The sequence below is a fragment of the Pristiophorus japonicus genome, unplaced genomic scaffold, assembly GCF_044704955.1.
Source record: "Pristiophorus japonicus isolate sPriJap1 unplaced genomic scaffold, sPriJap1.hap1 HAP1_SCAFFOLD_382, whole genome shotgun sequence".
In the NCBI taxonomy this organism is placed as follows: domain Eukaryota; kingdom Metazoa; phylum Chordata; class Chondrichthyes; family Pristiophoridae; genus Pristiophorus; species Pristiophorus japonicus.
This window is the reverse complement of record NW_027253674.1, coordinates 18,665-42,025: the sequence shown is the minus strand read 5'-3', so window position 1 is coordinate 42,025 and position 23,361 is coordinate 18,665.

The window sequence follows — 23,361 nt, the reverse complement described above, 5'->3', positions numbered from 1 at the left end:
ACACGCCCGGGATCACTAAACACAAAACCCAGTCTCATAATCACTTTCAGATACTGGACTGAGTGTGTGCCCCTGTTGGAGCGGATTTTTGGACATATACTTGACTAGTATACGGGACCAAACATTTGTTTTTATTTTACCCTTGAATGAATTTTGTAAGGGACAATACTGATGCATCATGCTTTATATAAAAAAACACAGTTAGACTTCAAGGTATGCTGGCATTGAGTTATGGAGATAGGAAAGTGAGATAATGAACGACTGGAGAGATAAGTGGGGGTATGTTTGGCTATACCGGTGCCAAAAATCCTGCCACTTGTTTTTTTTGTTGATAAAAGGGGAACTAGTCCTCCTGGATGCATATAATTCCTGTCACAATGCGAGGCTGGTTTATATCAAGAGCTCAGCCTTGGACAGTAATTGTATGAAAAGCTTTGTAAACCTTGTAATGCGATGATTGAACTTAAGGACTAGTGCTAAAGCACGTGATGTAAAGTGACATAATTTGTAAGATAAAAAACCTCACTGGAGATATCAAATTGAGAAGCTGGTTCAGAGACAGGGGTCGCTAACACTTCTCCCAAAGTTTTGTCTCCGATTTAATAAACCTCTCTTTATATATTATACAGTCTCGGAAATATTTTTCCACAACAAAATAGCGTCACAAACAGGATACTGTCCGATCAGAAGTGATCACTTAAGACAGTATTTGGAATCTGGTGTTAGAGACTGAGAGAGAGGTCTATGAGTACGACGGGATAGTGTATAAGATACGAGTAAGTAGATAGCAGGAGGTGGCTGACTAACCAGTTTGAGTTGTCCCTTTAGTAAATAAGGTCGGTGCAGAAGGGAGCTGATCACTAGAGACGAAACTCCGGTGGTAAGGAAACACGCTAGCTTTGTTGCAAAGACAAAGGGTCTCCACAGAGTAGTCATGGCCGTGAGTATTACAGAAACAAAGGGAAATGTCCGAGACTGGCGAATATGGAAGGTAAGGAAGGGAATGTAAAACGCGGGCTGCCCGGGTCATTAATTAATTCCTATCATTAATTGTAACTTGCGTAATTACATAATGCCATAAGAAAGCTGATAGTGACTATCTTAAGTGACATATGGATCTAAAAATAGAACTGGCCAGAGTTAAGCTTTGTTGAATCAAGAGAGACTTTTGTGAATATCTATTTTGAATGAGAATACTTGAGTGATTTTGACTGCGGAATGAATGAAAAGCCTGTTTGGGAAGGTATAGAGTGGCTGACCGTTTTAGCTCCACCCACCTTTTCCAAACAGAGTGAAAGTTTTTTTAACCCTTCGTAGTGTTGTCTTGTATATGGGAAGTTTAAGAAAGTGTGAAACTTATGTTATTACATTTTAAGTTAGAAACGCAGGTGTGGATATATTCGGATGATAAGTTATGGAGCTAGGAAATGCACAAAGGATAGGTTTGTTGAATAAAAGAGAAAAAATACATAGTCCCGGTAGTAAAAAAAAAATTTATTTGACACGCTCACTTACTTGTCGAAAGAAAACATGCAATTGGGTTGAAAGACATAAATTTAGTCGAGGAATGAGATAAAGAATGCCTTTTAAAACGCTCCCATTTTCCTTTGTGTAAAACCTTGAGACAAAAGCTTCTAGCTCAGTAAAAAAAAAAAGTTTTAAATCTAGAAATACCTTCAGGGATCAGGTCAAACTCCTGGGCGAGTGGTGAGCTATCTGTGAAGGTGTAAAAGGGACTTTTGAAAAAGGCGAAAACAGTAAGCTGTGGCAGTTTAGAAAAGACGCAACTTTGAAAATAAACAAATTGAACGATTGGAAAGAAAAAGTGTATTCGATTGTCTGATGATTTTAAATACTAAACCTAATTTGAAGAAAGGTGATCTAAAAAAAAAGACATAATGCACTAATTAGGTGCTGGAAAAAAAAAGGGGTGTTTGCGATGGATAAAGACATAACTTACTAAATACCAGTTGATATCAGCTGTGAAAAAGATATTGGTTTAATTGGGAAAAAAAAAGAATTTGAAGAGGTAAAAAACACTCTCCATTGATAATGATTTTAAATGATTAAAATTAAGTTGGTGCCGCTGGGACCCGAGACGAACAGATAAGTATTGAGAAACTACACCAGGACACTTCTGAGGAGGAAATAGGTATGTGGACAAAGCAGGGCGCAACGCAAGGGAAGGATAACGTTTGTAGACGAAACGACAAGGTAATGGCGCCTGAATGCATACAGAATACCTTATTGGAGTTGCATCATGGCCTGTCTCATTCAGGATGAGAGGCCATGACCGGGAGTCTTGTGAGAGATTGGTGGTGGAAAGGGATGGGGAGAGATATCACCAAACATTGCCATCGATGCATTACGTGCGCACAATATTATCCAGGCCGGCCCATTAAAATTAAAATGGGACACCGGCCCCGTCCACGGGGGCCATGGGAACACGTACACATTGATTTCACAGGTCCTTTGTCCCCATCCCATGGTAAAACGATATTGCCTAGTGATTATAGATCAACTTACCCAGTGGGTGGAAGCTGTCCCCACACGTGATTGCACTGCCTCAACAGTGGTAAGGATATTCTGACCAAGGCACCCACTTCACCAGGAAGATTGTAAAAACAATATGCCAGCTGATGGGCATAAAACAAAAATTCCACATCCCCTACCACCCGCAGAGTTCTGGGATGGTAGAGCGCATGAACCATACCCTTAAGAACGCCCTGGAAAAGGCCATGCAAACGTCAGGTAAAACGTGGACGGAAGTATTACCCATTATTTTGATGAAGTTAAGAACCACGACAAACCGGACAACCGGATTAACCCCTTATGAACTAATGACAGGAAGGGCGATGCAATTACCAGAGAACATCATAACAGGTGGGCCGATGTAGGCCCATTAAAAGACAAAATAAAACGGTATGTTTTGGAACTAAGTACTCAATTAAAAGGGATGCATAAATTAGTTAGGGACAATCAGGAAGAAAGAGACGCGGAAGCAGAGCTTACAAAGCTCCCTGAAGTCCCGTTGGCGGGAAGTCACGTTATGGTAAGGGTCCTCCCGGGAAAACTGGGGTTTGCCCCAAAATGGATAGGACTATATGAGGTTACAATCAGCAGGGACACTTGTGCCTGCATCGATGTTAAAGTGAACGGACAATGGAAGCATTGGACCCAGCTTAAGGTTTTTGAACCAGCCGTTTAGCACACGTATTAGTTGTTGTTGTTTGTCTATTTACAGATTGACAGCAAAAGATTCTTCAAGCAAGCCATATGGCCATTTTGACTATTTGTTAATTATAGAGTAATAAGATGAAACTATACATTGCGATCGGTGCGATTATCATAGTTCGTGTTTGGTCCGGCCTGCTAGCTAGACCGAAACGAGAGTTACATGTGAATACCTTTTTGTACATGTCTTATGTTTATGCGCAAAATGGGAACTTTTCCACTTGCTGGGTATGTTCGCACATCCCCATACATAACAAAGGAGGCATCCCTTTGAGGTTAATCTCCCTTAACATTTCGGAAGTAGCGGAGTGGGTAATAAAGAAACATGGAGATGGGGGGGGGGGGTTACCTTTTGGATACATTGACGGATGGTACCAGCCGGAATACAATAGTTCGGTACGACCCCCGTTCCTGGTTTTGACCAACACCTCAGGAGTTGGAAGACCCACCGCTGACATTTGTTTCACTAGAAACCTGACTGATGAGGAAACAGGTTTTGAGCAGGATATAGCATTTGTACGCAATACTTTAACCTCACTAGTTGGAACATAACAGACAGCGAAACAATAAACCAGGGGTTCCTTGAAATGGAGGTTTTGAAGAATCAGACAAGTAGCCAGGACTGGGACCCTAAGATTAGGTGGCGACGGGAGCTGAGAGAGAGAGATTGGGATCGAATCTAACAGCATACAAATGCACTTATTTTGTGTGCGAGCACAAGGCCTATCCCTGGTTGCCACAGGACTGGAGGGGGTCCTGTTATTTGGGATATGTGGTCCCCTTTGTCAGACGGGTACATACTTTAGCAGAAGCACAGACACCAGGTCGAATAAGACGAGCTCTTACCCCGGTAGAGAGGTTACTTGGGGTCACGATGCTCCCATTCAGGATAGGACGTACCATGGATGAATTACGTAACCGAGATAGGGTACTGGAAGAGATAGTTAAAGACACTGCTGAAGCAATGGAGGGCATAACGGCTGAAATGGTAGCCATACGCACAATGGTACTCCAGAATCGTTTGGCCCTAGATACTAGCACAAAGTGGGGGCACATGTGCCTTAATTGGAGCTGAATGTTGCACTTACATTCCCGATAATTCAGAAAACAACCAATCTCGCTGATCACATAAGAAGGGAGGTAAAGAAGTTATCCACGACAGCAGGAGGATCTGGCTGGTTTGACTGGTTTTAGGGGAATCCTGGGGGTCCTATCTTATGCATGGAGTAATTATTCTGGTTGTAATAATAAATACTTGCTGTCTGATTATCGGGTGTTTTAATATCTGCTGTAAAGTTATGATGGCCCGACTGATGCCAGTAGCCAGTGTAATCGCCGAAGAAGCAGCAGCACACCTGATGGAAATACCTGAAAACACCAAGGATGAAGAAACAGACGACGTTGACACCGACCACTATCTTTGAAGGGTAGCCTGGAGCTACAGGCAAGGTGGACATACGGAACATCAGGGAAGTAACATATCCCAAAGGATGAATATATAACACCATGCTACTATCATTGTGGTCATCTGGATTTTGTGAACATCCTCCAGGACCAAAAGGGGGAATATTGTTGGAGCGGATTTTTGGACATATACTTGACTAGTATACGGGACCAAACATTTGTTTTTATTTTCCCCTTGAATGAATTTTGTAAGGGACAATACTGATGCAATATGCTTTATACAAAAAAAACACAGTTAGACTTCAAGGTATGCTGACCTTGCGTTATGAAGATCGGAAAGTGAGATAATGAACGACTGGAGAGATAAGTGGGGGTATGTTTGTCTATACCGGTGCCAAAAAGCCTGCCACTTGTTTTTTTGTTGCTAAAAGGGGAACTAATCCTCTTGGATGTATATAATTCCTGTCACAATGTGAGGCTGCTTTATATCAAGAGCTCAGCCTTGGACAGCAATTGTATGAAAAGCTTTGTAAACCTTGTAATGCGATGATTGGACTTAAGGACTAGTGCTAAAGCACGTGATGTAAAGTGACGTAATTTGTAAGATAAAAGAACCTCACTGGAGATATCAAATTGAGAAGCTGGTTCAGAGACAGGGGTATCTAACACTTCTCCCAAAGCTTTGTCTCCGATTTAACAAACCTCTCTTTATATATTATACAATCGGAAATATTTTTCCAAAACACCGCACAGCATCTCTCTCTAAACCAATCACATCAAATAATTGGCAAAGGTTTAGAATCAACTAGATGAATAAGTAAACACATCACAGCCTAATAACCTAGCTCTATATTCACAGGAGAAAGTCTGTTATCTAATGCCTCGAATGTCAATTGGTGAGATGAGCGACTGAATCGACTAATGAGCAGCCCCCCCCCCCCCCGCCGCGCTCCTCCCCGCCGTCTCTGCGCTTTATTGTCCAGTGATCATCGCACCGTCACACAGAAGCTCCTGAGATTTACCTCCAGTGTGGATCATTGCTGTAAGTGATGGTAAAAATGAAATAGTATGGGTGAAAGAGGAGCTGGGGTGAGGAGTTGTATTTAGAGAGGGAGTTGAAGAGTCGGGGTGAAGGAGGTGTATGAGTGAGGGCGATTTACTGAAATTAATCACTTCTGTTGTGCTTTGATGCGGTTCATTTTTATTTTAAAATGTTTAGAATTGCGTGTTTCACTGAAGTTAAATGTGGGGCAGCAGGTACTTGTGGGCACTGGGTTGTTTCTGCTGAATTAATGTGGACCGTGTTAATTGGGAATAGACTGAGTGGGATCATTCTGTGCTGAATACAATGCTGGGCTGCGGGTTTGCACTCAGTCCCAGTGACGAGGTGCTTTCGACAACAACTCCAAAAGCTACTCGTATTGTGACACCAAATCCAGGGACCAATTACACTGAGACACCAAATCCAGGGACCACTTACACTGCGACACGAGATCCTTGGACCAGTTACACTGAGGCACCAAATCCAGGGACCACTTACACTGAGACTACAAAATTACATAGGTTATACGGTACACAAATGGGCCATTCGGAATAACCAGTCCATGCTGGCGTTTGTGCACCATTCGGGAATTAGAGAGTCTTAGTGTGGGCAATGGTCATGATGGTGAAACCACCTCTAGTGAGGGCAAAAGCTGAGTAATGGATGAAGATATGACGGTGGAATCACGTGGTGACTCGTGGGGCCTGGTACAGGAACATAAGAAGTAGGAACAGGCATCGGGCTCATGGCCGATGTGATCATGGACTCAGCTCCACTTTCCTGCCCGTTCCCCATAACCCTTTATTCCCTTATTGCTGAAAAATCAATGTATCTCCGCCTTAAATTTATTCAATGACCGAGCCTCCACAGCTCTCTGGGGCAGAGAATTCCACAGAGTTACGACCATCTGAGAGAAGAAACACCTCCTCATCTCAGTTTTAAATTGGCGGCCCCTTATTCTGAGACTTTGTCCCCTAGTTTTAGTTTCCCCTGTGAGTGGAAATATCCTTTCTGCAAGAACATTGTCGAGCTTCCTCATTATACTATATTTTTCAATAAGTTCACCTCTCATTCTTCTGAACTCCAATGAGTATAGGCCCAACCTACTCAACCTATCTTCATAAGTCAATCACCTCATCACTGGAAGCAACCTAGTGAACTTTCTCTGAACCGCCTCCAATGCAAGCATATTCCTCCCTAAATACGGAGATGAAAAATGTATGCGGTACTCTTGGTTTGGATTCACCAATACCTTGTGCAGTTGTAGCAGGACTTCGCAGCTTTTATAATCCATCCCCCTTTCAATAAAGGTCATCATTCCATTTGCCTTTCTGTTTACTTGCTGTATCTGCATAGAACGTTTTGTGTTTCATGCACAAGGACCCCCAACTCCCTCTGTATTGCAGCACTTTGCAATTTTTCTCCATTTAAATTATAATTTGCTTTTCTATTTTTTTCAATTTTGTAATAGGTTATTGTCAGAAGAACTTTTCAGACATGCTGATAATTTGATGTAACCAGCGCAGCAAATGTATCCGTCTGTTCTTGTTCCAAAATACCAAAATCGAATGTCACTAATTAAACGTTGGTTGAGATTTGTAGAGATGCGGAAGAAGGGATGAAATGAGGCTTGCAGGGAAGAAGATTCTTTGAATGAACAATTTGTGAGGCAGTTTTGTGACTCGTCTGCATGAGGTTAAAGGCATGAAATGGAAAAGGACACGTCCAGTGACACTTATATTGTCAATAATGATTTCTAAGTTAATTGCTCATCATCATAGGCAGTTCCTCGGAATCAAGGAAGACTTGCTTCCACTCCTGTAGTGAGTTCTTTGGTGGCTGAACAGTCCGATACGAGAGCCACTGATTTGTCACAAATGGGACAGATAGTTGTTGAGGGAACGTGTGGGTGGCACTGGTTTGTATACGCTCTTTCTGCTGCCTGCACTTGATTTCTGCATGCTTTCGGCGTTGAGACTCGAGGTGTTCAGAGAATTACTATCTCCTAAGCCCCATCATCATCATCATAGGCAATCCCTCGAAATTGAGGAAGAATTGCTTCCACTCTAAAAGTGAGTTCTCAGGTGATTGTACAGTGCAATATGGGAATTATAGTCACTGTCACTGGTAGGACAGACAGTCATTGATGGAATGTCTGGGTGAGGAGTCTGGTTTCTCAGATGCTCCTTCCGCTACCTTCGCTTGTTTGCAGCATGCTCTCAGCGATGAGACTCGAGGTGTTCAGCGCCCTCCTGGATGCTCTTCCTCCACTTACGGTGGTCTTTGGTCAGGGATTACAAGGTGCCTAATATCCTACTGACGATCCCAACCACTAACCCCAATCCTAACAAAAAACCACAACCATTAAATCCTAAACTCGCACCCAAACCCAGTCCCGAACAAAAGGTTATTCACAGGGATCAGTGGAGGAGCTAAAGACCCGATAATGGAAATATTTAAACAATTATCTTGATGCAAGAAATTCTGCAAGCTATGTAAGTAACAAGAATATATATGAACAAAACTTTCAAAATCAACAAAGACAGTTACAAAGATCACACATTTCAAAGACTATTACATATAGTAACCACATTCAAAAATCGTTAAACAATGTATAAAATAATAGATTTCAAGTCTAAAGCATCATAGTTCAATCAATAGTTGGTTGAAAGGAACGTCATATGAGTGTAACGTGAGACACTCCGGTTCAATTTATTACACCCACAAGCCGTATACTCAAACAGAACATCATTGGAATTTTATGTCATAAAAGATGAACTGGGTGAGAAGTGAAATAATCTACAGTAAGCAAAGGCCCAAAATGGAACAGTCGGTAACAGAACATTAAGTAGATATTATTATGGAGAAATCAAACATTCGACACACTGTGTTTGAACCAAGCTGATTTATTCAATATTTATATAGAACATTAATCTCCAGCTCAGGTATAGGGGTTATTAAGATCAGCAGAAACAAACAATATCTGCCAGAATGAATATCGTTCAATGCCCAATGCAATCAAATCATATCCTGTTCTATTCACCAATGCAGCTTTTAAATGGCGGGTTATTTACCCAGTATGCACCACGGGCGAGAAGGTGCCGAACCCAAACTACAGGAGTTCAGTACGCAGGCGCGCGTCGTGGCTGGTTTTGGAGCATGCGCGGCGAATGTAGTGGCGAAGGAGAAACGGGCAACATGACCTCCGCAGAAGGGCTCCATTTGAGCGGGTGGAGGGGAGCAATGGACCAGCGGGTCGCGTGGGAGGCTTCATAAACCAGCGGTGCCCGCCGCAAGCCCGGAATAATAACCGGCATATCGGCGGTTGCAGTTTTGGGGCTTTCTCCCGGTCACAGGCCCAGGCTAACGGCGGCCATCTTCGTGCAGGAAGGCGGGTTCAGCGCTCGGCCAGCTTGATTCGGTGAGTCGCACCGCGCATGCGCGACCATCTTGGTTCAGGAACAAAGTGAGCGAGGATAATGTCTGTTTCCAACCGGGTCCCAGTGGGTAAAGGAATTGGTCAGATGTTTTATTCTCACTCTCCACACCTCGAATTTCTCACCATCTCCTCTCAAGGCGATGCTTAGTACCGACCTTATGGGTTAAATCCTACATAATTGTAACAGAGAAGGGCCAGAAATATTCACTCCTTGGGTTAGAATCCCCATGTTCAGTCCCAGGGTTAGAATCTCCATCTCATCATTATCATTGGCAGTCCCTCGGAATCGAGGAAGACTTGCTTCCACTCCTGAAGTGAGTTTATTGGCTGCTGTACAGTCGAATATGAGAGCCACAGATTCTGTCACAGGTTGGACAGATAGTCGTTGAGGGAAGGGGTGGGCGGGATTGGTTTGCCGCACGCTCTTTCCGCTGCCTGCACTTGATTTCTGCATGCTCTATGCATTGAGACTCAAGGTGCTCAGCGCCCTCCCGGATGCACTTCCTCCACTTAGGGTGGTCTTTGGCCATGGTCTCCCAGGTGTCAGTGGGGATGTCGCACTTTATCAGGGAGGCTTTGAGGGTGTCCTTGTAACGTTTCTGCTGCCCACGTTTGGCTCGTTTGCCAAGAAGGACCCCCATAAAGAGCACTTGCTTCGGGAGTCTCATGTCTGGCATGCAAACTGTGTGGCCTGCCCAGCGGAGCTGATCGAGTGTGGTCAGTGCTTCAATGCTGGGGATGTTAGCCTAGACGAGCACACTGATGTTGGTGCGCCTGTCATTCCAGGGGATTTGTCGGATCTTGTGGAGACATCATTGGTGATATATCTCCAACGACTTGAGGTGTCTACTGTACATGGTCCGTGCCTTTGAGCCATTCAGGATGGTGGGTATTACTACAGCCCTGTAGACCATGAGCTTGATGGTAGCTTTGAGGGCCTGGTCTTTGAGCACTCTTTTCCTCCGCCGGCTGAAGGCTGCATTGCCGCACTGGAGGTGGTGTTGAATCTCCTCATGAATGTCTGCTTTTGTTGATAAGATGCTCCCGCCGTATGGGAAATGGTCCATGTTGTCGAGGGCTGCGCCGTGGATCTTGATTACTGGGTGGCAGTGTTGTACGTCGAGTACTGGCTGGTGGAGGATCTTTGTCTTACGGATATTTAGCGTAAGGCCCATGTTTTCGTGTTCCTCAGTAAATACGTCAACTATATCCTGGAGTTCAGTCTCAGAATGTGCGCAGACACAGGCGTTGTCCACGTACTGTAGCTCAACGACAGAGGTTGGGGTTATCTTGGACTTTGTCCCGGAGGCGGAGAAGATTAAACAGCTTCCTGCTGTTTCTGTAGTTTTGTTCCACTCCAGCAGGGAATTTGTTGACTGTGAGGTAGAGCATGGCAACGAGGAAGATTGAGAAGAGGGTGGGAGCAATGATGCAGCCCTGTTTGACCCTGGTCCGGACGTGGATTGGGTCTGTAATGGATCCGTTGGTAAGGATTATCACCTGCATATCATCATGGAGCAGGCGAAGGATGTTGACACATTTTTGAGGGCATCCATATTGGAGAAAGACGCTCCATAGAGCCTCATGGTTCACAGTGTCAAATCCCTTTGTAAGGTTGAAAAAGCCCATGTATTACGGCTGGCGCTGGTCCCTGCATTTTTCCTGCAGCTGTCGCGCTGCAAAGATCATGTCCGAAGTGCCCCGTGGGGCACTGTGATTCCAGGAGGAGCTCCTCGGTCACAGGGAGAAGACGGTTGAAGAGGGCTCGAGCAAAAACTTTCCCAGTGCCTGATTAGCAGTGAGATCCCTCTGTAGTTGCTGCAGTTGGAATTGCCCCCCTTTTTTTAAAGATGGTCACGATCACTGCATCTCTGTGATCTCCCGTCATGCTTTCCTCCCTCCAGATGAGAGCGATGAGGTCATGTATCCATGCCAACAGCACATCTCCGCCATGCTTTAGCGCCTCAGTAGGGATTCCATCCGCTCCCGTAGCCTTGTTGTTCTTGAGCTGTCTTATGGCTTTTCCTACCTCATGCAACGTTGGTGTTTCACTGAAGTGGGGGTGGGACGCATGCTGTGGGATGGAGTCGAGAACACTCAAGTCAAAGTCAGAATTTCGATTGAGGAGATCTTCGAAGTGCTCCTTCCAGCGGGCCTTGACAACCTCGGTGTCCTTGATGAGTGTTTCCCCATTCTTGGCCAGCAGTCGGCTGGGGCCTTGGGCGTTTCGACCGTAGGTGGCCTTGACTGATATGAAGAATCCTCGCACATCAGGGCTGTTGGCTAGTTATTGTATCTCCTGTGCTTTCTCCATCCACTACCTGTTCTTTAGGTGCCAGATTTTTTGTTGGACCTCAGCATTGAGCCGCCTGTAGTGTTGCTTTGCTGCTCCTGAGTTGGGTTTTTGCTTGAGCCTCAGAAATAAAAATTCTTGGATCTCTGATCATTCTCATCAAACCAGTTCTCGTGTGTTCTGGTTGACTGACCAAGTGTCTCTTCACAGGCACTGGTTATGAGGCCTTGAGTGCAGACCAAGAACTGTGGGCATTCAGCATCTCAGCGTCATCAAGTCATGTCAGGTTAGCTGTGAAGCGTTGGCTGTATAGGGCTGTCTTAGCTGGGTCTTTAAGTGCCCCGGCATTGACTTTCTTGTGGCAGTGCTTCTGCTGTCCCCTCCACTTTGGGGTTAATGTCGATGATGAGTCAGGCGGTCGTCCGGCCAACAGTCGTCAGCTCCTGTAATTACGTGGGTGATGCGCACACCCTTGCGATCCAAGGCTCGGACGATGACATAGTCGAGCAGGTGCCAGCATTTGGAGCAAGGGTGTTGCCACGATGCCTTGTATTTTTCCTTCTGGCGGAACAAAGTGTTGGTGATGAGAAGTTCATGTTCTAGATATTTTGTCAGGAGTAGGATACTGCTGGAGTTGGCTTTCCCTACCCCCTCACTGCCAATCACGCATCCCCAGAGGGCTGTATCTTTGCCGACCCTGGCATTGAAGTCACCGAGGAGGATCAGTTTGTCACCTGCGGGGACACAGGACAGGAATGTTTCGAGGTTGGAATAAAAACCCTCTTTAGTCTGATCCATTGCATCCAGTGTTGGGGCATACGCACCGATGACTGTGGCGCATTGGTTCCGGGATAGGGTGAGTTGAGGCATCAAGAGGCGTTTGGTAACCCCACAGGGGGTGTCTTTGCGGCTGTCGACCAGCTCATTTTGATGGCGAAGCCGACTTTATGAAGGCGGCGTTCTTCCTCTGGTTTTCTTTTCCAGAAAAAGGTGTAACCTCCATCTTGTTCCTTGAGCTAGCCTTCCCCTGCCTGCCGGATCTCGCTTAGGGTGGCGATGTCGATGTCAAAGCTTCTAAGTTCCTGGGCAACTATGGTGGTGCGGCATTCTGGACTGTCCAATGGGAGTCCTGTCGTTTCAGGTCCCGAACTTCATGTTAACGGAGTGGAAGATGCCTGTGTGTGAGTTCTTTTAACGTGGGGCGGCATAGCTGAGCAAGGTCTTGGTCCAGTGGCAAGGGATCCAAGACGACTGGAGACCAGACACTTCTGTATGAGCCGAATTGCCTAAGGCGAAATGTTGGCTGCAAGCTCGGCGTTGAGGAGCACCCTTGTTGGTAAGTGGTCTGAGGCTTAGTTGGGGGCAGGCATTAGGAAGTCAGTTATCTGCTGGAGTTCCAAGTGGGAGGTCAGCAAGGAGTAGGAGGGTGAAAGAATCATAGCCAGGCCACCAGTGGGGAAGGGGAGGTGCAGCCATCGACGAGGAGAGACATATAGGCCCGCTGCTGGAGGGACGAAAACCCGCCGCTCGAGGGATGTAGGCCCGCCGCAGGAGGGGCCGGGTGATGTCGCGGTCGCCGGGTCGGAGGCACACCTGCTTGCTGGGCGTCGTCGTGAGCAACCTGCTTTCAAACGGCTGAAAATTTTGCTAATAAAACACACCAAACTATTTTCTATTTAGATTGGGGTACAGTATTCAATTGCTTAATAAAACATTTTTAAAAGAAAATTATTCTTAAAGGTTCCTACACATTGTTTAAAAGTTTCTTCAGAAGTTTTAAAAGTTTCTCCAGGAGTTTTAAAAAAGGTTTCCCAAATTATTTAAAATTTTCTCCAGAGTTTTTAAAAGTTTCCCCAAGTTGTTTAAAAGTTTCTCTTGAAGTTTTAAAGGTTTTCCCAAGTTGATTAAAAATTTAAAATGAAAGTTACTAGTAACCTACCTGCCTTCGTACTGTTCCATGGGTGCTGCCATCCCACTGCAGCTGCACAAAGCCCTGGCTAGACCACACCTGGAGCAGTGCGGGGAAGTAGAGGCTCAGTCATCTCTGAAGGGGGCCCGAAAGCCTGGACGCCATGTACATTCCCAGGGTCAGAACCCCCATGTACAATCCCAGGGTTAGAATCCCTCTGTACATTCGCAGTGTCAGAATCCGCATGTACAATGCCAGCGTTAGAATCCCCATGTACAGTCCCAGGGTTAGATTCCCCATGTACTCTCCCAGGGTTAGAATGCCCACATACACACCCAGGGATAAAATCCCCATGTACAGTCCCAGGATTAGAATCCCCATTTACAGTGCCTAGGTTAGAACCTCCATGTATGGTCCCGGGGTTAGAATCCCCATGTACTCTCCCAGTGTTAGAATGCCCAAGTACTCTCCCAGGGTTAGAATCCCCATGTACAGTCCCAGGATTGGAATCCCAATGTACAGTCTCAGGTTTTGAGATTGAGGCCTTGAATCTGAGTTGGGGAAAAATCATAGAAACATGATTCAATTTCTATCCTAAACTATTTGAAATCAAATCAAATGAATTGTTGCAATTAACACATTACTTTCATGCCAAATGGGAAACAAGTGATGTGTGGGCTGTGCAGGAGTGTTTGTGCCCGGTTACACAGCATGTCCTGGCTCTCCACTCTAAATGCACTTCTTTAGGTTCACAGTCTCATTGACACATCCAAGAGACGAGATGGACCTCGCCCTTTAAACCCCATCAGAGAAATATCAGCATTTGATGTTTAATTTGCTAAACCTTTATAAATCACTGGTTAAGCCTCAGCTGGAGAATTGTGTTCAAGTTTGGGCTCCAAACTTTCGTAATGATGGCAAGCTTTTAGAGAAGGTGCAGAAAGAATTGTGCCAGGGAGAAGAGACTTCCGTGATGTGGAGAGCCTGGTGAAGTTTTCTCCAGAGAGCAGGAAATGGTAAAAGGAGATTTGATGGAGATGTACTAAATTATGAACGATTTAGATAGAGTAAATATGGAGAAGGTGTTTCCAGTGGCATTAGGGTAGGTAACCAAAGGAGTCAGACTTCCGATGATTGGCAAAATAACGAGAGGTGAGATGTGGGATCATTTGTGACTCAGCGAATTGTTATGATCTAGATTGCACTGTCTGAAATGGTGGTGGAAGCAGATTGAATTGTAACTTTTAAAAGGGAATTGTATAAATACTTGCTGGGAAAAATATATATAGCAATGGGTAAAGAGCAGAGGAGTGAGACTCATTGAACAGCCCACCAAAGAGCCAGTACAACAGGATGGGCTGCATGGCCTCCTGTGCTGTCCTCTCGGGGACAATGGCGGAGGATCTTACCCAGAGTGCTCCGCCCGTCGGAATACGCCCTATCTCCATCAGCAGGGGGGCAACTTGGGTAGAGGTGGTCCCTGGAGAGCACGCCCCTGTGCGGAGAGGCTCCCAGGAACAGATTGGAGCGAGCACGGCATTAGTGTGGCTCTTAAGCGCCAGGCAACACCGAGTGTGACTCTTAGTCCCGGGCAGCACCGAGTGTGGCTCCCAGGACCCATGCACCAGGCCCCATGCTTCACTGAGTGCGGCTCTCAGGCCCCGGTCGACACCGAGAGTGGCTCTCAGGCCCCGGGCAACACCGAGTGCGGCTCTCAGGCCCCGGGCAACACCGAGTATGGCTCTCAGGTCCCGGGCAACACCGAATGCGGCTCTCAGCCTGCGTGTCAAAGCCTCTGGGCCTGGCATCAGCAAACCCCGGGGGCAGTGCCTCCCCCACACCACGAAAATAAATACTTGCGTTTATACAGCATGTCCTGCAATTCCCAGCTGCTCCGTATCAGGGTGGGCACTGAATGCGGAAGTCACTTCCTGGCCTCCTGTACAGTATAGAATTAGGCAGTCCCTTGAATCGATGATGACCCACTTCCACACCAAAACGTATGAGTTCACAGATGTTTCACGATGAGACCTGATATTCTAGGTCCCGAACTACATATTAAAGTGTGGAAGAAGCTTGTGTGCAGATTCTTTTAACGTGGGTAACCGTTGCACACCAGCCACCACACGGGCTGAACAGAGTGAGGTCTTGGTCCAGTGGCAAAGGTTAACCAAGACGACTGGAGACCAAGCTCTGCTGCACTGACCTGGTGCACATATTTGCAATGCCCATAGATCACAGTGCGGTCTGGCCCATGCTGTCCCTGGACCCTTGCCGATTCTGGGCCCCGAACTCACACCTCTTGTGGCCCCAATCTCTCCACCCCAAACTCTCATCTCTCGTGGGGCCCAATCTCTCCGCCCCGAACTCTCGCCTTTCGTGGGCCCCAATCTCTCCGCCGAAGTCTCGCCTCTCATGGGGCCCAATGTCGCCACCCAGAACTCTCGCCGATTGTGGGCCCCAATCTCTATGCCCTGAACTCTAGCCTCTCCTTGGCCCCAATCTCTCCTCCTCAAACTGTCGCCTCTCCTTGGCTCCAATCTCTCCTCCCCAAATTCTCCCTTCTCCTTGGCCCCAATCTCTCCATTCCGAACTCTTGCCTCTCCTTGGCCCCAAACTCTCAGCCCCGAACTCTCGCCTCTTGTGGGCCGCAATCTCTCAGGCCCGATCTCCCAGCGCTACTCCACCCCGACTTCACCACTCCTCTGCTGCTTGCCGCATCGCCTGCTGTACCTGGGCCGTTCCGACGGTCCTGCGCATGCTCCAATCGCTGACCTGGATTCCAGTACAAAGCAAAATCAATGAGGAAGAAATAAGCGGGATATCTAGACAGGAATAGTGCAATCAAGCAGACGCAGCATGGATTCATGAAGGGGAAATCATGTTTAACTAATTTACTGGAATTATTTGAGGATATAACGAGCATGGTGGATAGAGGTGTACCGATGGATGTGGTGTATTTAGATTTCCAAAAGGCATTTGATAAGGTGCCACACAAAAGGTTACTGCACAAGATAGAGGTACGTGGCGTCAAAGGAAATGTATTAGCATGAATAGAGAATTGGCTGGCGAACAGAACGCAGAGAGTCGGGATAAATGGGTCCTTTTCGGGTTGGAAATCGGTGGTTAGTGGTGTGCCACAGGGATCGGTGCTGGGACCACAACTGTTTACAATATACATAGATGACCTGGAAGAGGGGACAGAGTGTAGTGTAACAAAATTTGCAGATGACACTAAGATTAGTGGGAAAGCGGGTTGTGTAGAGGACTCAGAGAGGCTGCAAAGAGATTTGGATAGGTTAAGCGAATGGGCTAAGGTTTCGCAGATGGAATACAATGTCGGAAAGTGTGAGGTCATCCACCTTGGGAAAAAAAACAGCAAAGGGGAATATTATTTGAAAGGGGAGAAATTACAACATGCTGAGGTGCAGAGGGTCCTGGGGGTCCTTGTGCATGAATCCCAAAAAGTTAGTTTGCAGGTGCAGCAGGTAATCAGGAAGGCGAATGGAATGTTGGCCTTCATTGCGAGAGGGATGGAGTACAAAAGCAGGGAGGTCCTGCTGCAACTGTATAGGGTATTGGTAAGGCTGCACCTGGAGTACTGCGTGCAGTTTTGGTCACCTTACTTAAGGAAGGATATACTGGCTTTGAGGGGGGTACAGAGACGATTCACTCGGCTGATTCAGGAGATGAGGAGGTTAACTTGTGATGATAGATTGAGTAGACTGGGTCTTTACTCGTTGGAGTTCAGAATGATGAGGGGTGATCTTATAGAAGCATTTAAAATCAAGGAAGGGATAAACAAGATAGAGGCAGAGGGGTTGTTTCCACTGGTAGGGGAGACTAGAACTCGGGGCAAAGCCTCAAAATACGGGGGAGCCAATTTAAAACCGAGTTGAGAAGGAATTTCTTCTCCCAGAGGGTTGTGAATCTATGGAATTATCTGCCCAAGGAAGCAGTTGAGGCTAGCTCATTGAATGTATTCAAGTCACAGATAGATAGATTTTTAACCAATAAGGAATTAAGGGTTACGGTGAGAGGGTGGGTAAGTGTAGATGAGTCCACGGCCGGATCAGCCATGATCTTATTGAATGGCGGAGCAGGCTCAAGGGGCTAGATGGCCTACTCCTGTTCCTAATTCTTAAGTTCTTATGTTATTATGTAAAATCTAGAATCTGAAGTCTACAAATCTCGGACAAATTAGAATAAATCGCCTCTCAACTATGCTGCAAATGTTAGAAAGACGCTTTGGATACCTGGCCTCCTGTGTGGGTCTGTTTGTTGCATCTGTTTGAGCTGGAGTGGAGATGGAGGAGAAGCTGCTGGGTTTCACCCCCAGTATTTCTGGGCCCAGTGGGACCAACAATTCCCCATGTGGGGCTATCAATGGAGGTGGGTTCCATTTCCTGTAGGACATTGATAAACCAGTTGGGTTTTACCACAAACTGGCAGTTTTCATGGTTACTATTTCGAGTGCCGGTCCCACAAATTACCAAGTTCATTAAGCTGAATTTCTCAAAGTGCCTTTGTGTTTTTGTGGATTCTCTCTCAACCACCCTTTTTCTTGACTGAAATTCACTTTTCAGGGTATTAAAATGGGAGGATTTATCGACCGGAGGCTCAAACCAAACATCAGATTAACATCTGACGAAGTCACTCGATTCATCGGGAATGGATTATCATCCAGCAACGATGGATACAAAAAGCACTGTTCATAGCGGGGAGAAAGTGTACACGTGCTCTGTGTGTGGACAAGGCTTCAGCCGATCATCCAACCTGGAGAGACACAAGCGCAGTCACACTGGGGAGAAACTGTGTAAATGTGGGAACTGTGGGAAACGTTTCAACTACCCGTCCCAGCTGGAAACACACCAGCGAGTTCACAGTGGGGAGAGGCCGTTCACCTGCTCCGAGTGTCAGGAGGGATTCACTCAGTCATCCAACCCGCTGATACATCAGCGAATTCACACCGGGGAGAGGCCGTTCACCTGTTCCGTGTGTGGGAAGCGATTCACTCAGTCATCCACCCTGCTGACACACCAGCGAATTCACACCGGGGAGAGGCCGTTTACCTGCTCTGATTGCGGGAAGTGATTCATTCAGCCATCCCACCTGTTGAGGCACGAGCGAGTTCACAAATGATTGTCGGGGTTGGATTATGCTGTTATTGCTGCTGTTAATCACAACCCGACTGAACCATGTTCATTCTGACAGTTGGGGTTTGTTTCCGCTGATGAAAACTCCTGTAACTGGACTGGAGTTTAATATTTGCGATGGAGACAAATAAATTCGTGTTGCTTTCAACACATTGCTGTAGATTTTTCTCTTTCCTACCCGAGTGTTTAGCATCACCTGGCTGGAGCTCAGAGAGGACAAGCTGGGGGGAGGATCATATGGGGGAAGAACTTCAGCATGGACACAGCCCTTCAGGGTCATACTGAGAGGGGCAAATGGCACTTTGTTCTTTCTCATCTCTATTCACTGCAGCAACCCGTGCGGGTTAATATTGACAGTGAAAGGTGTGGATGATATCCACGCAAGGGTGCTAAAAGAGATGGGATGGCTGCTCTGCCAGCCACTTGCCCATATCGCCAACAGCTCAGTAGATTCATGGGTTGTTCCCTGAGATTGGAAGGTAGCCGATGTAGATCCCATTTTTCAATTGTGCACAAGTCAGAGCTCGGGAACTGAAGGCCCATCAACGTGACCTCCATCACTGGGAAGGTGCTTGAAGGGATCCTGAGAGATGCTGTTTTCCATCATGGGGAAAGTGAAGGGGCCATTAGAGATACTGAACATGGATTCCGGAAAACAAGGTCATGTCTTACAAACTAGCTTGAGTTTGTAAAGAAGTTGTCAGGATGTGGATGGGGGAATCCGGTTGACATTGTCTACCTCAGGATGTCAAACTCATTTTTTCGGGTGGGCCTGATTCAATATCCTGGCACTTGGCATGGGACACATTCAGCAAAAGCCATTAAAATAGGAATAAATGAAGATAAACTACATCGGAATTTGCATTTAGATTTTATTTACTGCTGCTGCTCCCAATGCCTGGCACCTCTTAGCTTGAGCATTCATGAACTAACCCTGCTCAAACCATAAGCACAAGGATATCGGTGCATGGTTCTGCCTCTGACAACAAGGCTGTGTCACTGCCACACACAGATACCGTTTCCTTGTTTCACATCTCAATACAAAGACCATCTGTTCACACATCCCCTTTCTACACAATTGCAGCAGACATGAGCAAGGACGTGAGGCTGATTAAAAGACACATTTCATTACAGCAATGGTTACACTGGGAGAAATGTTCAGTTATTTTCCATTACAGGCAAAATGCCGGACAAACCAGCAGCACACTGGCACCTGAACAGTGTCTCATCGGCCGACAGGCTTTTCTTAAATAGATTTGCTGCGTGGAAATGAACTTAAACGAGCTTTGCGGGCGTGATGCTCTATTCACACATTGAACGTGAGAGAGATGCTGTGGAGCACACACTCAGTCCAGTAGCTGAAAGTGATTCACAGACTGGGTTTTGTATTTAGTGATCCCGGGCGTGTTACCAATACCGGCAAAGATGAAGCCCATGTAATAAAAGGGACAGCGGATACTGTCTCACTAGTGAGTCAGAATGAGAAGCTTTAACAACAACCCATGTTTCACAAAGGGAGACCTCACCAGACCAAAGGTCATTGGGCGTTTAATGGGCTGTTTTTGTCAGTGGGCTACAGGAGGCTATTTGTGACAGAAGGAAAGCTGGTCACAGCAAACAAACAGTTTACCGGCCTGTCCAGGGCCCACTCCGACCCCCACCTTCTCTCTCTCACTATTGATGGACACTGCTGCAGTAAATCCTCCTCTAACCTTTCCTCTCTTGTCCCTCCCACACCCCTAATACACGGCCCGACACAATCTCTCTCGCCCTGCATCCTCACTGTGCTGGAATCCACACCAGTCTCCCCATCTGCTCCTTGTTCTCTCCCTGGATCCTGAAACTACAGAACTCGCTTATCCCTCCTGAAGTCTACAGGCTCTAAAACTGAAGCTTGGTGGCCCTCAGTCCCCACTCCTTGATTTACGTCCCCTTCTCTCCTCCTCTTTCCCCCTTGGTTGTGTTCCACACTCTGGGCCTTGGGCCTTCCCCGGGGATTCTCAGTATGAACAGAGGGATATGTGTTGAGACAGGATGTCCCAGTTCTCCTCCTTTAAAGGGACATGGAGAGGACTAGCTGGGCTGATGGCCCTGCTTTATGACATCACTAAAGTGCCGAACAACCAACCTCCCTGAGCCCTGATCATTTTGGTCTGTGTTGAGCTCAGTGTTGTTACAGGAAGGGAAGCAGGAGCAGTATATGACCCGTGTGAAGCTCAGGATTAATGGGGAGAGGTATAGGATCAATTTATACCTTATTGAGTGCGAAATGTCATTGTCCCAGACATTCCCTGTCCCTCAGTATCTGTGTCGGGGAGCGACCGATGGGTTCACTCTGTATCTAACCCGCGCTGTGCCCGACTGGATAGTGTTTGATGCTAGCACGAGGTGCTCAGCTCAATGATCACAATATTTAATCCAAAGATGATCAGATAAACCCATCAGCTTCACCCCTGGACACAGGTCCTGAAGGACAGGGAGAGTCTCTAATAATTTGGCTGGTGTCCTTGATCAAATTTAAACACCTCACATCTCTTTTTAAAAATTCGTTCATGGGATGTGGGCCTCGCCTCTCATCTCTCATTCTTCTGTACGAGAGCGAATATAGGCCTAGTCTACTCAATCTCTCATAGGACAATCCCCCCATCCCAGAAATCAGTCTGGCAAACCATCATTGCACTCCCTCTATAGCAATTTTATCTTTCCTTACGTAAGGAGACCAAAACTGCACACAATACTCCAGGTGTGGTCTCACCAGAGCCCTTTATAATTGCAGTAAGACGTCTTTACTCTTATACTCAAATCTTTTTGCAATAAAGGCCAATATACCATTTGCTTTCTTAATTGCTTGCATATAATCTTTTAGCGATTTGTGGACAACAACACCAGGACCCTCTGAACACCAACATTTCCCAATCACTCACCATTTAAAATAAATACTCTGCCTTTCTATTTTTACTTTCAGTATCTAACTTAACATTTCTTCACATTATATTCCATTTACCATGTTCTTGCCCACTCACTGAGCCTGTTTCTATCCCTTTGAAACCTATTTTCATCCTCCTCACACTTACATTCCCAACTAGCTTTGTATCCTCAGCAAACTTCGATATATGACATTTGGTCCCCTCATCCAAATTATTGATATAGATTGTGAATAGCTGGGGCCCAAGCACCGATCCTTGCAGCACCCCACCAGTTACAGCCTGCCAACCCGAAAATCACCCGTTTATTCCTACTCTCTGTTTTCTGACCGTTAACCAATCCTTGTTCATATATTACCCCTAATCTCACGAGCGATAATTTTGTTTAATAATCCCTTTTGTGGCACCTCATTGAATGCCTTTTGTAAATCTAAATAAACCACATCAAGTGGTTCGCCCTTGTCTATCCTGCGAGTGACAAACTCAAGAAATGCTAACAGATTTGTCAAGTACAATTTCTCTCTCATAAATCCGTGTTCATTCTGCCCAATCGTGTTATTACTTACTACGTGCTTAATAATAGATTTTAGCATTTTCTCTACTACTGATATCAGAACTACCAGTATTGCACGGGTTAGATACAGAGTAAATCTCACTCCATCCTGTCCCAAACACTATCAGGGTTGATACAGAGTAAATCTCAGACTACAATATCCCAAGTACTCCCAAGGCACGTCCAACATGGTTTAGATACAGCGTAAAGCTCCCTCTACACTTTGCCATTAAACAGTCCCAGGGCAGGTGCAGTATAGGTTAGACATGGAGTATATCTTCCTCAACCCTGCCACAAAACATTCTCAGGGCAGGTACAGCACGGGTTAGATACAGAGTAAAGCTCCCTCTGCCCTGTCCCATCAAATACTCCCAGGGCAGGTACAGCACGTGGTTAGATGCAGAGTAAAGCTCCCTCAACACTGTCCCATCAAACACTCCCAGCGCAGGTACAGCACGTGTTTAGATACAGAGTAAAGCTCCCTCGACACTGTCCCATCAAACAGTCGCAGGGCAGGTACAGCAGCGTCAGATACGGAGTAGAACTCACTCTACACTGCCCCATCAAACACTCCCAGGACAGGTACAGGACAGGTTACACGGAGTACATCTCCTTCCACCCTGACCCAGCCATTCCGTTGCAGATACAGCATTTGTTACATATAAAGTAAATCTCCCTCTACACTGTTCGATCAAACACTCCCAGAGCAGGTACTGCATTGCTTATACACTAAGTAAAGCTCCCTCTACACTGTCGAAATAAACACTCCAAGGACAGCTACAGCACAATGTAGATACAGTGTAATTCTCTCTCTAATTTCTCTAGAATTGTGCACAGTTTTGGTCGCCTTATCTAAGGAAGGATATATTTGCCTTGCTTAGAAACAGAGTAAAGCTCCCTCAACACATTCCCACCAGACATTGCAAGGGCAGGTACAAAGCAGGTTAGATACAGAGTATATCTTCCTCAACCCTGCCCCAAGCATTCCAAAGCAGATACTGCATTGGTTAGATACAGATTAGAGCTTCTTCTATACTGTCCCATCAAACACTCCCAGGGCAGGTACAGCACGGGTTAGATACAGAGTAAAGCTCACTCGATAATGTCGCGTCAAATACTCCCACAGCAAGTACAGCACGGGTTAGATATGGAGTAAAGCTCCCCCCTAGACTGTCCCGTCCAATGTTATTGAATAGGGAGCAGGGTCCGGGGGCCGGGTGGCCCCCTCCTGCTCTTATTTCTCATGGTCTTATGTAGCCAGCATGCCCCGTGGGGGAGAATGTGCCGCACGCAGAGTCCAGGAGCTCAGTGCGCCGGTGCTGGTCATGGCTGTGTTTGGAGTATGCGCGGTTCGTGTAATAGTGGAGGAGACACATTTCTGGCAGGCTCCACAGAAGTATCCTTTTC